The 13,685-nt window shown below is 37.6% G+C and overlaps 1 protein-coding gene across 5 annotated transcripts in view; it reads right to left on the bottom strand.

Moving 5' to 3' along the window:
• The window catches only part of CALD1 (caldesmon 1), a 186,428-nt gene that overhangs the window by 153,428 nt on the left and 19,315 nt on the right, over positions 1–13,685 (bottom strand). The window contains exon 1 of one of the 5 annotated variants that reach the window (XM_060305276.2): positions 1,089–1,185. The exons of the other annotated variants lie outside the window; for them this stretch is intronic. The gene's annotated coding sequence lies outside the window, so the exon portion shown is untranslated. Of the gene's footprint in view, positions 1–1,088; positions 1,186–13,685 lie in introns of those variants that run through there. 5 annotated transcript variants of the gene reach the window in all.

Here is a 13,685-nt window from a genome sequence, read left to right on the forward strand (position 1 = left end):
CAGCTCTGAAGGGTGGGAGGTAGAGGAAGGTCCAACTTCTCTGTATAAATACTCCCATAATTATCCATTTCTAGCTACAAATGTCACATCATTGAATACTAAGTTGGTAGGAGATGTATAGTGGCTCTCCATTATGTAGTGTTTCCACCATATAGACACGAAATATATCAATAACTTCAAGAGCATAGGTAATTGTAAAATGTAATAAGATAATTAGGAAATGATGAGTTTTTTAGTATTCATTACTTTTATTTTAATATAACATTCAATTAGAAGTTTATATAATTAATTTGTTATATGGCTTGTATTTAATAAGTGTCTTACAAAACTCCTAAAAATTTAGCATTGGCTCTCATGAGCTCTAATGAGCCTGCTCCAGAATACCACTGCCTGTTTCTCTTTCACTCTCAAATTCATTAGCACATCCTGATGGCTCTACATTCAGAATAAATATCTAGAAGCTGATCACTTTTCACTATCTCCATCACTGCCACTCTAGCTCAAGCCATCATTGTCTTTCAGTTACATCAGCTTCCCCACTACCCCACTCTCCCCATGCCATTCTGTTCTCAACACAGGAGTCAGATGTAAACTCTAAGTCAGTTCACATCACTCTTTTGATTACAACTTTCTAATTGCTTCCCGTTTTATACAGAATAAAATGCAAAGTTCAACAAATGATCTACAAGGCACTACCTGAAAGAATGGGGAAAAAAATGGAAGAAAGAAAAGGAATGGAAGAGAGGTAGAAGAAAGGAAGGAAGGAAAGGAAGAAAAAGAAAATAAATGATAGTGGTATGAACAGGTGGTGCTGTGAGAGCAGAGAGGTACATAACTTAGATAGGGGTGAGGTGAATTTTCCTGGAGGATGGAGCCCTTAAGTGGCACCTGGGATACACAAGTAGTTGAGCTCCGATTTTGCATTCTGCTTGTTCAGTCATTCTGTGTAGTTCCAGATTTGGGAGAAGCAGAACTGGAGACTGCATTCTTTTTTTAATAGAAAATGAAACAACTTTCTACTATACCAACCTAGATTGCTAAAGAGATAATCATAAGAAGCAGGAGAGCAATGGTGGCATGCTACTTACCAGGAACACCGTCCTGTGACATTCCCAGTAACAGTCTGGTCTCAGAAAAATGGCTAATTGCAAATATTTGATAAGTGCTTAAAAGTTTTCCCCAAAGCTCCAAACCCTAGGGGAAGATAGAGTGTTCCCAGGCCAGACTAAAACCTTTTAACCTTAAGTCCCTTAAACATAAATATGTTGCCAAGATGCCGAGTGGATATTTAAATCATCCACTTCCTGTTTCAGTGCTATCTCTCTGTTTTGGAGAAGGACCAAAAATGTTTCATTCCTTTTGGCACTGTTTTCTTCATTTAAAAAGGATTTATACTTCAGGGGTTTTGACTCCAGAAAAAAAAAAAAAGGGAAAAGAGCACATATTTTGGATGTCAGATTCTGAATCTTTTGACCCTTTCAAACAAGAACGCACTACTCTGTAGCCAGTGGGGTGAGAGAATTAGATCAGGGATAGAACATGTCCAAATGGGTTTCTAAAATGACAAGCAAAGAGGGAAAATTGGCCCACCTACAATAACTTGTTTAGGAAACATTAAAAATAGCCCAACCAAGAAGTAGATTTTTTGTAAATAGTTTTGTTTAAATGTAACTTAAGATAATCTATCTAAGCATTTCCATCGTGCCCAAGCTATCAGTCAATTAAACTTTGAATATGATGAAAACACATCCATGGCTAGTTTTATGAGGTTTTCATTAAAATGAATACGAGTAAATAGAAAGTTCTGAATGGTGTGTCTTAGACAGAAAGGTTCTTTGAAGGTTCTCAACCAGGACGAGGGTTGGAGAGGAGTGGGCAGGGATAATTTCAGAACGTCCTGAGTAGCAGAACAATCCACGCTATCAGCCTGTGTAGTTTGAAAAAACTCTCCAGCCAATTCTGATTGTACTTGGCAACCCCTCTCCCCAGTTATGAGTCCCCAGGGAGACAGGATAATATCAGAAGTATTAATAGTGTCCGTGAACATTCCTGTCTTCAATTAACTGAATTCAATTCAGCATTTGTTGATCCTTTACTTTGGGCTTGAAGTTGTGATTTGCAGTGGAATTGAGGGTAGGATATACAAAGATCAATGAACATTGTTCCTGCCTGATGGTGAAGTAGAGAGAAAAGAACAGTAAACTCTTTGGGTCAGATATAATACACAGCGGTTTAAGTCGTGGGAACCTTCTCCTTCCACTCTGGGGCAAGAAGGAGGTGGCGGTATAGGAGTTGAACTTTGGATTATGGATTGACTTTCAATCAGTAGACAGCAAATGGAAAACCACCCAAGGACCAAGGAAACATTCTTCTTAGCTGATGGCTTGTGTTGATAGACATGTTCCTGAAAAATTCTGTATGTAATCTGGGTGGTTAGTCATTCCTCTTTGGCCCAGGAGCTGCCAGGAGGCTTGCCCACACACAGCTAGCAACTGCACTGTCAGCTGAAGGGGGATAGGAGGTACTCTCAGACAGAATGCAAAGGCTGAGAACAGAATGAAGGCCTGAGCAAACCTCACAGATAAACTTTGGCTTTCATTAAACTGCTACTCAATTCAAAAACTGGCACACACTTGGGTGCAGGGAAAGAGAAGGCCTTCTGCCACCACAAAGAGGAACAAGAATGAAGAAGTCAGTGGTTTGGTCCTCTCAATGGCCAATTCAATGCTTGCAGACTGTAGCTCTCACCCCATGGAGCCATTGCAGGGGGCACAGTTTTGACCCACAGTGCTGGACAAGAATATATTGACTACTGGAAAAACAACATGCAAATATCCTACCAATAGTGTGTTCATAGTACATATTCTTATAAATAAATCATGGTATAATTACAACCAACTGGAGAGAAGGAGAATAGACCCTCACTAGGCATAACCTGGCAGTTCAAGGATGTATCAGAAACTGGAAAAATCTAGAAAACACTGATGAAGACAGCTGAGGATAACCCATTGGATGATTTGCCATCTCCAACCATTTGATTCACTTCATAAGGGCAGGATCTGTCTGTTTGCTGAAAATGCAGGATTAGGCCAATTGAGTTGATTATATAGCAGTTGGCAATTAGTCACAATATGTTCACTTTTAGTAAGCATTTCTGATTAAGTTTATGCTACTTCTGAGAATAATATTAATCAATTTAAATACTTTTATAAAAATTCCATATCTGCTAAGTGTTTTGGTGACCTTACTATGTCTGTAAGCTATCCAAGATTCCTTTTAAAAGTTTATAGCCTTTGGTTTTCTAAATATTGTCAAGAGATGGGGAAAAATCTTTAAACTTAAGGGTGTTCTTGTGGAATTTGGCTCCCATGTCCCATTTCTGTCTGTATAGCTTAATTTTTTTCTAGCAATGAAAATATGTTCTCATCACCTCTACAATACAAAGCAAGATGTTGGCTCACAGCCTCTTGCAATTGTGAGTAAGCTGTCAAGGCATTAGTATTTTCATGGCTCCAAAGTTGATTTGAGGGAATTTTAATCTTATTGTCTTTGTTTTCCAATGTGACTACCCTAAAACTCTCTTTTCATGTTGGAAAATAAAAAATGACAGACATGACTAAAACTGACAGTCAAAATATAGACAACTGTACCATGCTGAATGTACATTTTGTTCTAGATGAAGTGTTGTTCTCATAGAAAAGACATGAGCTGAAAGTAACATATATCAGCTTGGTAAAAAAAAAAATCATGGCTATAAGAGGAGGGAACTAGTATTTATTGAACCTCTACAGGCTCTGTGCTACGTTATTTATATTATTTCATTTAGTTCTCATAACTCCCAGCCCTGCTTTTTTACAGATGAGTAAATGAAAGCTTGAAAGGGTTCAAAATTTTACCTATAGGTTTTACAGCTAGTATAGACCCCATGCCTATTGTACTACACCAGGTTCTCTCTTGTCTGTCAATTCTTATCTATCAGCTTCAGCTGCCTAGAATACTGCATTGAAAAGAATTCTGAAGCCATGAGAAAGAATGCTAGGTTTAATTAGCAATGTCAGTCAAAGGCCAGGAGCAAGATTGGTATCAGGTGTATTACTTGCACCCTGACTATTATACATATATTGTATTGGTAATTTTAGCTTGAAAGTAGGGGCTTGAGGAATATATTATCCTCATGGATTTTAGCCTTAATATCATTTCCTTAGTAAACACAGATGTTCTACAAGTTAGTCTTTCCCGTAGTTGTACTATTTTCTTACCATCCTAAACTCTTTAAGTACTTTTTTTCATCCCTTGGGAATGAGTCTTTAATCACTTATTTTCAAAGAGTTTGCTCAGAGTTATGACCAATGTTCCACTCTTGAAATTTTATATTTAAATACTTCAGTGTATACAGTGTAATCTATACGTGTGTGGAAGTTAACTCTAACCTGTACCCTAGGAACTGTTGTTTGTTAGTATATGAATGACCCTAGTCAGGAGTATACACACCAGAAAGCATATAAGACTGATGTTTTAAATACCACTATCTAAATTCATACCTAAAGGCCTGTAAATTAGCATAAAGGAAGTATTGAATAAACATAGCTTTTCATTTGGCAAATGAGTGGGTGTTCAATACATGTGATTGGGTTGCGTAGAAAGACTTATACAGGGATCTCATCCTAGTGTGTACAGGTATTAGGAATCTGGCAAGCCCTGCATTTGCAGAAGTGCCATAAATTTAGGATTCTGTTCAGGCTTGTGCCCATTTAAAAATCTGGGCCTGGCTAGAAAGGAAACTGATCCTGTCATCAGAATGTTGTAACATTTGCCAGGGAGTAAACCTTTCGTATAAGGTGCTTGTCAGAGCAACTAAGAGGACAGAAAGAGAACTTCTTCAAGGCTGCAGAACAGATTCTGTAATTGTTTTTATGCCTACTGTCTAATGAATGTTTACACGTGTGCAGAATTTAGTCTCTGAGACTTGTTTCCATTGTAACATACCTGGTTATCTGGGAGGTTATCTGGGAGCAAGCAGTGCCTACACCTAATAATTGGAGACTACTGACATTAACCATAAAGAGTCAGGCAAATTAACTCAGGTCTTTTTACAACAACCAGTTATTGTGGCAAGTCCAGTAGAGACCTCTTCCTCCTTCTCTCACCTCCCCACCCGCCAGTATTCCAGAGTTATTCACCAGGATGAAGGAGGAGAAGTTGTTCAAGAGCCTCAGCGATACAACTCTAAGCCACTGGACTCTATCCTGGGAGTAGAGGTGGGAGCAGAGCTTTGAATCAGTTAAGATATGAGATTTAAATTTTAAAATAAACATTCATCTTTCTTGAGTTTGGATGCTGGGCAGAGATGTATTTAAGGGACCCCTTTACTCTGTGATAAAAGGAAGTTTGAAACAGAACAGTTAGGGGTACTAGTAGAAAAAAACATAAAACCATGTTGTCTTTATACCTGCAGTGACTTGAGACCTTTTAATAAACCAGTCATTCTATCATGAAAAGAATTTTGTATAGCTGGGCTAATGCTTTAAAGTATGTACAATTTAACGTCTCCAGATTTCATATTCCTCATAATCCTCTAGGTGCAAGATTTATATTTCTCCCTTTAGGAGAATCACCTCTGTTTAAGAGGTTGAGCATGGAAAAACAGAAATAAAGAGTAAGGGCTAGCTCATCTAACCATCATGACTGTTCTCTACCTGCCCACAAACACAGAATGTTGCCATTCTAAGTTATCTTCCTCCCATCATAGCTATCTCAGAGGAGGCACAAATTTCCTTTTAAAATATATTCAAGGCTAAATCTCCAACAGGTTAATTTAATTTTCCTCAATTAATAATGCAGACTGAATGAAGAAATAGGTGAAAATTTGAAAGTTAAAAAAAAAGTGACAATGATTATTAAGATATTCCAAAGCATTCAGTTTCATCTATCAGATCTACTGTTTGGGAGCCAGTAGAGGGAATTCAAAGACAAAGAGGTTAGCCTGGACCGAAGGTATGACAGATTTCATTGCTAACCTGACAGAAAAGCTATAACAAAGCTCCTGGAGAAAGCTGGGCACTAGGAAGATGGTGCTCCATCTATGAACAGGAATAGGAATGCTCTACCCACGGTAACCTACTAATGGGGAAGCAATCTATCAGCAAGAGGCAGACCCTGGACTGAAAGGGGGAAGACCCCTTTCTGTGTGAAGGAATGGGATTCAAACCTGAACTACCTGCTTAAAACTTCCAGCCAAGAAACTGAAGTGAAACATGATCTAAAACCAGTGAAACTGACAGGGACCAGTGAAGGCAAATGGGAAACTATCCCATGCAGATGCCTCCATGATCCAGTCAATGCCCTAAAACTTCTCAAAATGCTGGAGCTGTGCTTACAACTACCAGGAGGAGATTGTGAAAGTCTTCTCTGGATAAACTTGTTCAAGAGAAAGATCTAGGGCTTCCCTGGTGGTGCAGTGCTTGAGAATCTGCCTGCTAATGCAGGGGACACGGGTTCGAGCCCTGGTCTGGGAGGATCCCACATGCCACAGAGCAACTAGGCCCGTAAGCCACAACTACTGAGCCTGCGCGTCTGGAGCCTGTGCTCCGCAACAAGAGAGGCCGCGATAGTGAGAGGCCCGCGCACCGTGATGAAGAGTGGCCCCCGCTTGCCACATCTAGAGAAAGCCCTTGCACAGAAACGAAGATGCAACACAGCAAAAATAAATTAATAAATTAGTAAACTCCTACCCCCAACATGTGCTTTAAAAAAAAAAAAAGATCTAGAGATATTGGTATTTGATGATTGCCCAGTGAAAACAACTGGTCCATTATCTGCCAGTGGGCCCATCAGTGCCCCTGTACTCAGAGCTTCCAATCAGTTTTTTATTGTCTCACTCCTATATATGGACAGCCAGCCAAGGATCACCAGTATTTTTAGGAAAGAATTAAAGACAGAGACCAGCACAAACAACAAAAAAATAGGAACACAGAGGAAACATAGATGAGATGGAACAGAAAAGCACTTAAAAGTATAAATGATATTTCCAAGGAGATAGAAGAACTAGTGTATCTCTGAAAAAAGATCAGGATGTTATAGAAAGGAACATCCAAAACAACAAGAAAAGAACTCTTGGAAATTCACAAAGTATCATAGTTAAAAACAAGGAATATAAAGCCAAAATTAAGGAAGCCTCCCAGGTATTAGAATAAGATACAGAGAAGTAGAAAATATTGGGGAAAATATAAAATCAGAGGATCAGTGAAAGATATCCAGCAGAGATAGAGAGAACATGGAAAACCATGAGAAGGAAATTATCACCAAAATGATATAAGAAAATTTCCCAAAGCTAAAAGATGTGTTTTCTAGATTGAACAGGCCCACTAAGTAGTCAACAGAATAAATAAAAATCCAAATAATACCAGGGCACATTGGCATAAAATTTCAGAATATTAAAGATAAAAAGAAAATCTTAAATACTTCCACAGAGGAAATAAATCAGGCAACATACAAATATTCGGGATTCAAAATGGCATCAGATGTAAAAACTCAATATTGGAATCTAGAAGATAATGCAGGCACGCTGTGAGAAGTTTTAGGGAAAATGATTTCCAGCCTAGAATTCTATGTCCAGTCAAATAATCAACCAAGTATGAGATAAATGAAAGACACTAAAAAATTTTTGTCTCTTCTGCATCCATGTTCAGGAAGATACTAGATGACCTTCTTCATCAAAATAGGGGTATAAAGAAAGAGGAAGAATGGGATGTAGGAAACAGGATTCAAATTTCAACCCACATGCAAAGGAAATTCCTTTCAATCCTAGGAAGGAAATTCCTAAGGTGACTGTGAAGTGAAGATTTAGAACAGCTAGCTGTGCAACAAACCTAGAAAATTCCAAGCAGTTTCCAAGAAGGATACCTTTAAAGGAAAAAAAACTGACAAATTACCTGATGTATCTGACTGTATTGAAAAGAGTTTGATGTTTGCTTTAATGATAGAAAACTAATCAGGTAAAAGAAATAGAGTAATTATTAAATTATGAGGAGTGGGGGAAGAAAGGTACTAGTATATGAAATAAAAAGTAATCATAGTATATACCATCAGCTAAGAGCAATATTTATATAACAATAATATTGGAAACATGGGGAATATGATGTCTACTTCTGTAGTTTCTCTTGTGTCTCATAGATCTATTTGTTTATTCTTACACCAATACCAAACTGTTTTGATTATGGTGGCTTTATTAATGTTAGACATTACTTGTTAACTTTCTACTATAGGAGATAAGGAGATAACTAACCTGCAGGTTAGTTACATTTTCAAATAATAGGTGCAATATATCTTATATAATAAATACACCACATAGGGTCTAAAAATTCTGGAAACCCAAGGAAAATAATGTATATACTGTGCTTTTTTAAGATTAATAATTGGACCCATTACTTTAAATTTAGAGATACTTCACTTGAAATGTTGTCTGAAGCTTGAAGAACAAAAACATATTGAGCAAATTACTTTAAAATGTACCTAATTTATTATTTAAAATTAAGTTTGTCCTATGTTTTCAGAATTTTCAAACATCCTATATATCATCAATAATAACAAATATAATGGATTTATCTCATACATCAAATGATAAAAATCTCTGACTATATTAGACATTTATCTGTATGCTATTTATGAAAGATCCACTTTAAAATAATTACACAGGAATATTGAAAAATGAAAGGTTTAAAACATGTAATAAGTGAATAACCATAGAAAGAAAGACATTATAGCAATATTAATAGCAGGCAAAATAGAATTTAAGGTGAATTAATGAAAGGAATATTCCATCAGGAAGATTTAAAAATTATGAATGTATGTGTATCAAATAACACAGCCTTAAAACATATCAACAATAACAATGACAAATTTTAGAAGTAGACAAATTCACAATCACAGCTCTCTTGGTAATTAACAGATTAAGAAACTTTAAAAAATTAATAAGATATAAGATAGTTGAAAAATACAGTTAAACTCAATCAAAAAGGCTTTAAGCATATGAGAAGTGTTAGAGTGTTCATTTTTGCTTCATTAGATAATCTAGCATAAAAGCACCCAGTTTTTAAAAAAACAAAACATTTGTGCTAATCTATTGACACAAAGTTAACTAACCAGCAACATTTTCACTCTCACTGTCTAGAATTTTCAAATCCTCTTTTTGTGTATAATTATTAAAGTGCTCTGCAATTTACCAAATTAATGTTTTTTTAATAGCTCTGACTTTCTGTACCATTTAAATAGGATATATGCCTCTTTAGTTTAATTCTACTCATTTTCATCAACTCTCTTGTGTTCTATTTTTTTTCCCAGTCCTCTAATCATTTTCATCCTTTGGCCCTTTCCTATCAGATGCTGAAAGCTTTACAAATATTTATGACCTGTCCCTTGTCTTTCCTGATGAAGAAAAACACATATACACCATTTCCATCTATTCACCAGCTATTCCCTCTGTGTGCAAACTGGAATGACTTTGCCTGATCACTGTGATGGTATTTGCTACCAAGTCTTTTATAAATACTAAATGGTGCATTTTTTCACGTTGTGCCCCAAGTGAAGCAGGTTCTCTTTATATACCAGAAGGCCAATCCAAATGATGCATGTTTGCTTTATCAACCTCTGTAAAAGTCTAGTGGTAATTTATATTGATTACATAATAAGAAACTCCATCCCTGGTACAACATGTTCTTTCAGCTGCAGAGCCACACCTGTAGAAATGCTAACTCACATCTGGCTCCATAAATCTCTTCTTTCTGATCCTCTGGAGAGATACTTTTATGTAAACTATATAGCTACATGTGGAACAGGAAAGACCAAAGCAGATGGCTAAACCCAGTAACCATTTCCACCCCATGGCTTGAGCTCTTACTCTCTTCCTTGATTTTGATGTCTTCCTATTTGAGAAGTCAGTTCAATCTTTCCTTTTATGGAAGGTGTCTCCTACCAGCTTTATTTATATGTAGATAACAAACTCACAGTGTGCTGATAATGTTGCTATTAAGAAGTTTTAAGGGCTACCTCTGAGTCAAGAATATTACTTTCACTCACTGATAAGTAGATTCCTTCAATTAATTTTTTGATATGAAGATAACAAGAAGATACCTACGTTTCCTCATCATTATCTTTTTAAAAGTTTTTTTAAAGATTTTTTTGATGTGGACCATTTTTAAAGTCTTTTTTGAATTTGTTACAATATTGCTTCTGTTTTATGTTTTGGTTTTTTTGGCCATGAGGCATATGGGATGTTAACTCCCCGACCAGGGATTGTACCTGCACCCCCTGCATTGGAAGGCAAAGTCTTAACCACTAGACCGCCAGGGAAGTCCCTATGTATTTTCATTTTTATTGTTTCCATTGCATGTAAGTGTTATATCTCCACACAAAATCAACTTTAAAAGACAAACCAACTGTTACAAATCAAAAAACTGGTTACCTTGAAAGCAACTCATTTGTAATTAGTGTTTGACCTAAATTTAGCTTTTATTCCCCCTTTAAAGTGATTTGCCAGTAAAAGTATAACAACATTAAAGAAGTAACCTTGATAGAAAGGACAATAACAAGCCTTATGAAGGGAAGTTATAAAGCCAAAGATCTAAACAACGTTAGAGCTGGGAGAGAACACATCTAGTCCAACCCCTTCATTACAAGAATTGATGCCCCCAAAACGTTGAGTTCCCTGCCTGACATCATCAAGTGAATCAAAGGCAGAAGCTGAATTAAACGGATTCTTTCTATTATCTGCTGCTAACTCATATTTCAGAGAGAGTTTGGAAGCTCAGCCCCTCCATAATTTATGTTTTAGTAATAGGTATTTTTCATAAATTGTGGTGTTTTTTGTGTTTTTTTTTTTTTTTCTTGCGGTACGCGGGCCCCTCACTGCTGTGGCCTCTCCTGTGGTGGAGCACAGGCTCCAGATGCGCAGGCTCAGCAGCCATGGCTCACAGGCCCAGCCGCTCCGCGGCATGTGGGATCTTCCCAGACTGGGGCACGAACCCGTGTCCCCTGCGTCGGCAGGCGAACTCTCAACCACTGCGCCACCAGGGAAGCCACGATTGTGGTGTTTTTAAACTGGCCAAAACCTATAGATTTCAAGATTTCGGGGATCTTGGATCAGGTCTTTTTTTCCTTTGTTAGTGTCAAAGCTCTTACAAATAACTGTGATATGACACAGCTAAAGAGCAGAGAGTCAGGAGCTGAACAGCCAGGTAAATCCTTTCACTCTAATGCTTCTGCTTAAAACTGTAAAGTGGGAGTGGGAGGTGCTGCTGGATGTTACCATTTGTTTGGGATGACCAATCTCAGTGAAGCAGAGATAGGGTTCCAGCACCTGGCATCAGGGTGGAGCAGGCTGAGGAATCTGCTATCAGCCTCAAGGGAAACAAACCAGAGACTAGAGGAGGCCTTGGGTATTTCAGGTGGAAAGTCCTCAGGGGATAACACAGTCTTCACACATACAATAGAGTTCCGTCAATATCTCTAATTATGTACATATAAAAGTTTCACTATATAAAACATTATTCTGTTTTAAGGGGCTTAAAAAATAAGTAAAGGACATTAGGCAAAACCTAAGGTGATCCAAATAAAGTATGGAGTTTTATTAATAATAATGTTATACACAATGTTTCATCTGTTGTGGAAAATCTGCATAGCAATGTTAATGACAGAGGAAACTGGAGTATGGGTATATGAGAACTCTGTTATGTTCTTGCAACTCTTCTGTAAATGTAAAAATTACTATTCTAAAATAAAATTTTATTTTAAAAATAATAAAAATAAACAGTTTGACCCACCCATATGATTGCTTGTACAAGCTTGGCCCAAGCACACTTGCTAGGATCAAACATGCTCTTCTTCTACCTTTCCCCTTAGGTTCCTGGAGCATTTTTAAACTTTAACATATTTGGCTATAGATATTATAATCACAGACATTATAAAGCACAGCACTTTCACATATGTGATCTCATGTGTTAGAAATTTAAATGTTGATGAAGACAATTTTAGTGAATCTGAGGGTGACAAGATTCTAAGATCTGCAATTGTTCACTATGTACTTTGGTTTCAGAAAAGCTTGCAAAAACCTTTTCTGATTACAGTAGAGAAAAGGCTCAAATTGGATGTTAATTTGTCTTAACCATCCTTCTTCAGCACCTTGGGGTTTCAGAGTGTCTCCAAACAAGATGATTGTCAATATTGCTTTTAAAGGCAAGGGTAAAGGAATGTGCTTGTCCCAGAAGACATAAAAAAAAAAAAAAAAAAGGGGGAAAGAAGAAAAGGCTGAAACTGGGGTCGGGGCAGCTTCTCCAGAAGAAGGAGTAAGCTGAAGCTGTCCAGCACAGAATAATTTTTGGAAAACTTCAAATTCTGAACTTTGAATCTAGAGAGTTTCCTTTATGAATGTATGACTTAACATATTCTCAGAAAACCAACCAGCAAAGTCTTCATATTTCAAAGGAAAAATAAAAGAAAACTATGTACTAAAGATACTTTACCACCTAAAGAGCCTTTATATTTAAGATGTCATTGCTCCCTACCTGGGTGTTATAGAGAAGGAAAAAGGCTATTGTCTGTTTCTAATTAAGAAGCCTGAGGCACAGAAGTCTGTTCAAAGTCACACAGGTTATCAGTCATAGACATGAAGCAGGAACTGGGGCCACTTTCCTACTAGACCACCCACCTGTAATCTGAGGTACCCACAAAATAGAAGAATCAAGATATCAAAAATTTAAACCTCATTGCAAATGCTCTCAGGAAAAAGAATTAGCAAGCTAGAAACTACTCCCAGTGGAAAGAGTAATTGTTTTGTTTTAACAGCATATCTAAGAGCAGAAATATGGAAAGGCAAGAAAAATTTTTTAAAATTCTCAAACTCCTATACTTCTCATTCCCTACTTCCTCAAACACAGGTGGGTCAGCAGCTCCAGGCTGGCTGATATAATCACTCTATGCAATTTGGGGGCACTAGTGAGCTCCTTGGTAGATATTTCCATTCCGTCATTGCCATAACTATATACTTATCCTGCAGAGTGTGTTTGAAAATTTTATTTTTCCTTTTTTTATCCTCAATCTTTTAAAGAAGATATATCTAAGCAAGAGAGACATAACAACATCATGGCTAAAGCATATGGCTACCCAACGGCAATAGAACATTTCCAACTGAATAAATCTCAATGGGAGAAGAAACAACAACAACAAAAAATAGAAGAAGGAAATCAGGGAGGGGCTGAGCGCTGCCTTGTCGGTGTTGCGCCCATGCTTCCCGCGGAAGAAGCCACAGAATTGAGTGCTGAAGGTGTAGCCCACCCTGTGATCCACCAGGAGGAGTGCGACATGACTAGCCGCTCTACTCATAATCGCCAAAGGCCAGAAATGACCCAAATTGTTCGCCAACAGGCAAACTGGCATATAATCGTTCAATGGACTGTCAGCAAAGCAAGGGAAAGATCGAACGACATGGCAGCCAGGGTCATGGGTGAACGGGGGATCTTTCACAGACACACAGGGCGCCACTTCATGAAGTCCAGGAACAAGTGATGGAGGCAACAGAGGCCAGAGCAGTGGTTCCCTAGGCCTGGGTACATTGATGGGGAGAGGGGCTCCAGGGAGCCTTGTGGACGGAATTCGTCTCCATCTTGATCTGGGGAATAGTTATATGGGTGTAT

The sequence above is a fragment of the Globicephala melas genome, chromosome 9 (assembly GCF_963455315.2).
Source record: "Globicephala melas chromosome 9, mGloMel1.2, whole genome shotgun sequence".
NCBI classification, from domain to species: Eukaryota; Metazoa; Chordata; class Mammalia; order Artiodactyla; family Delphinidae; genus Globicephala; species Globicephala melas.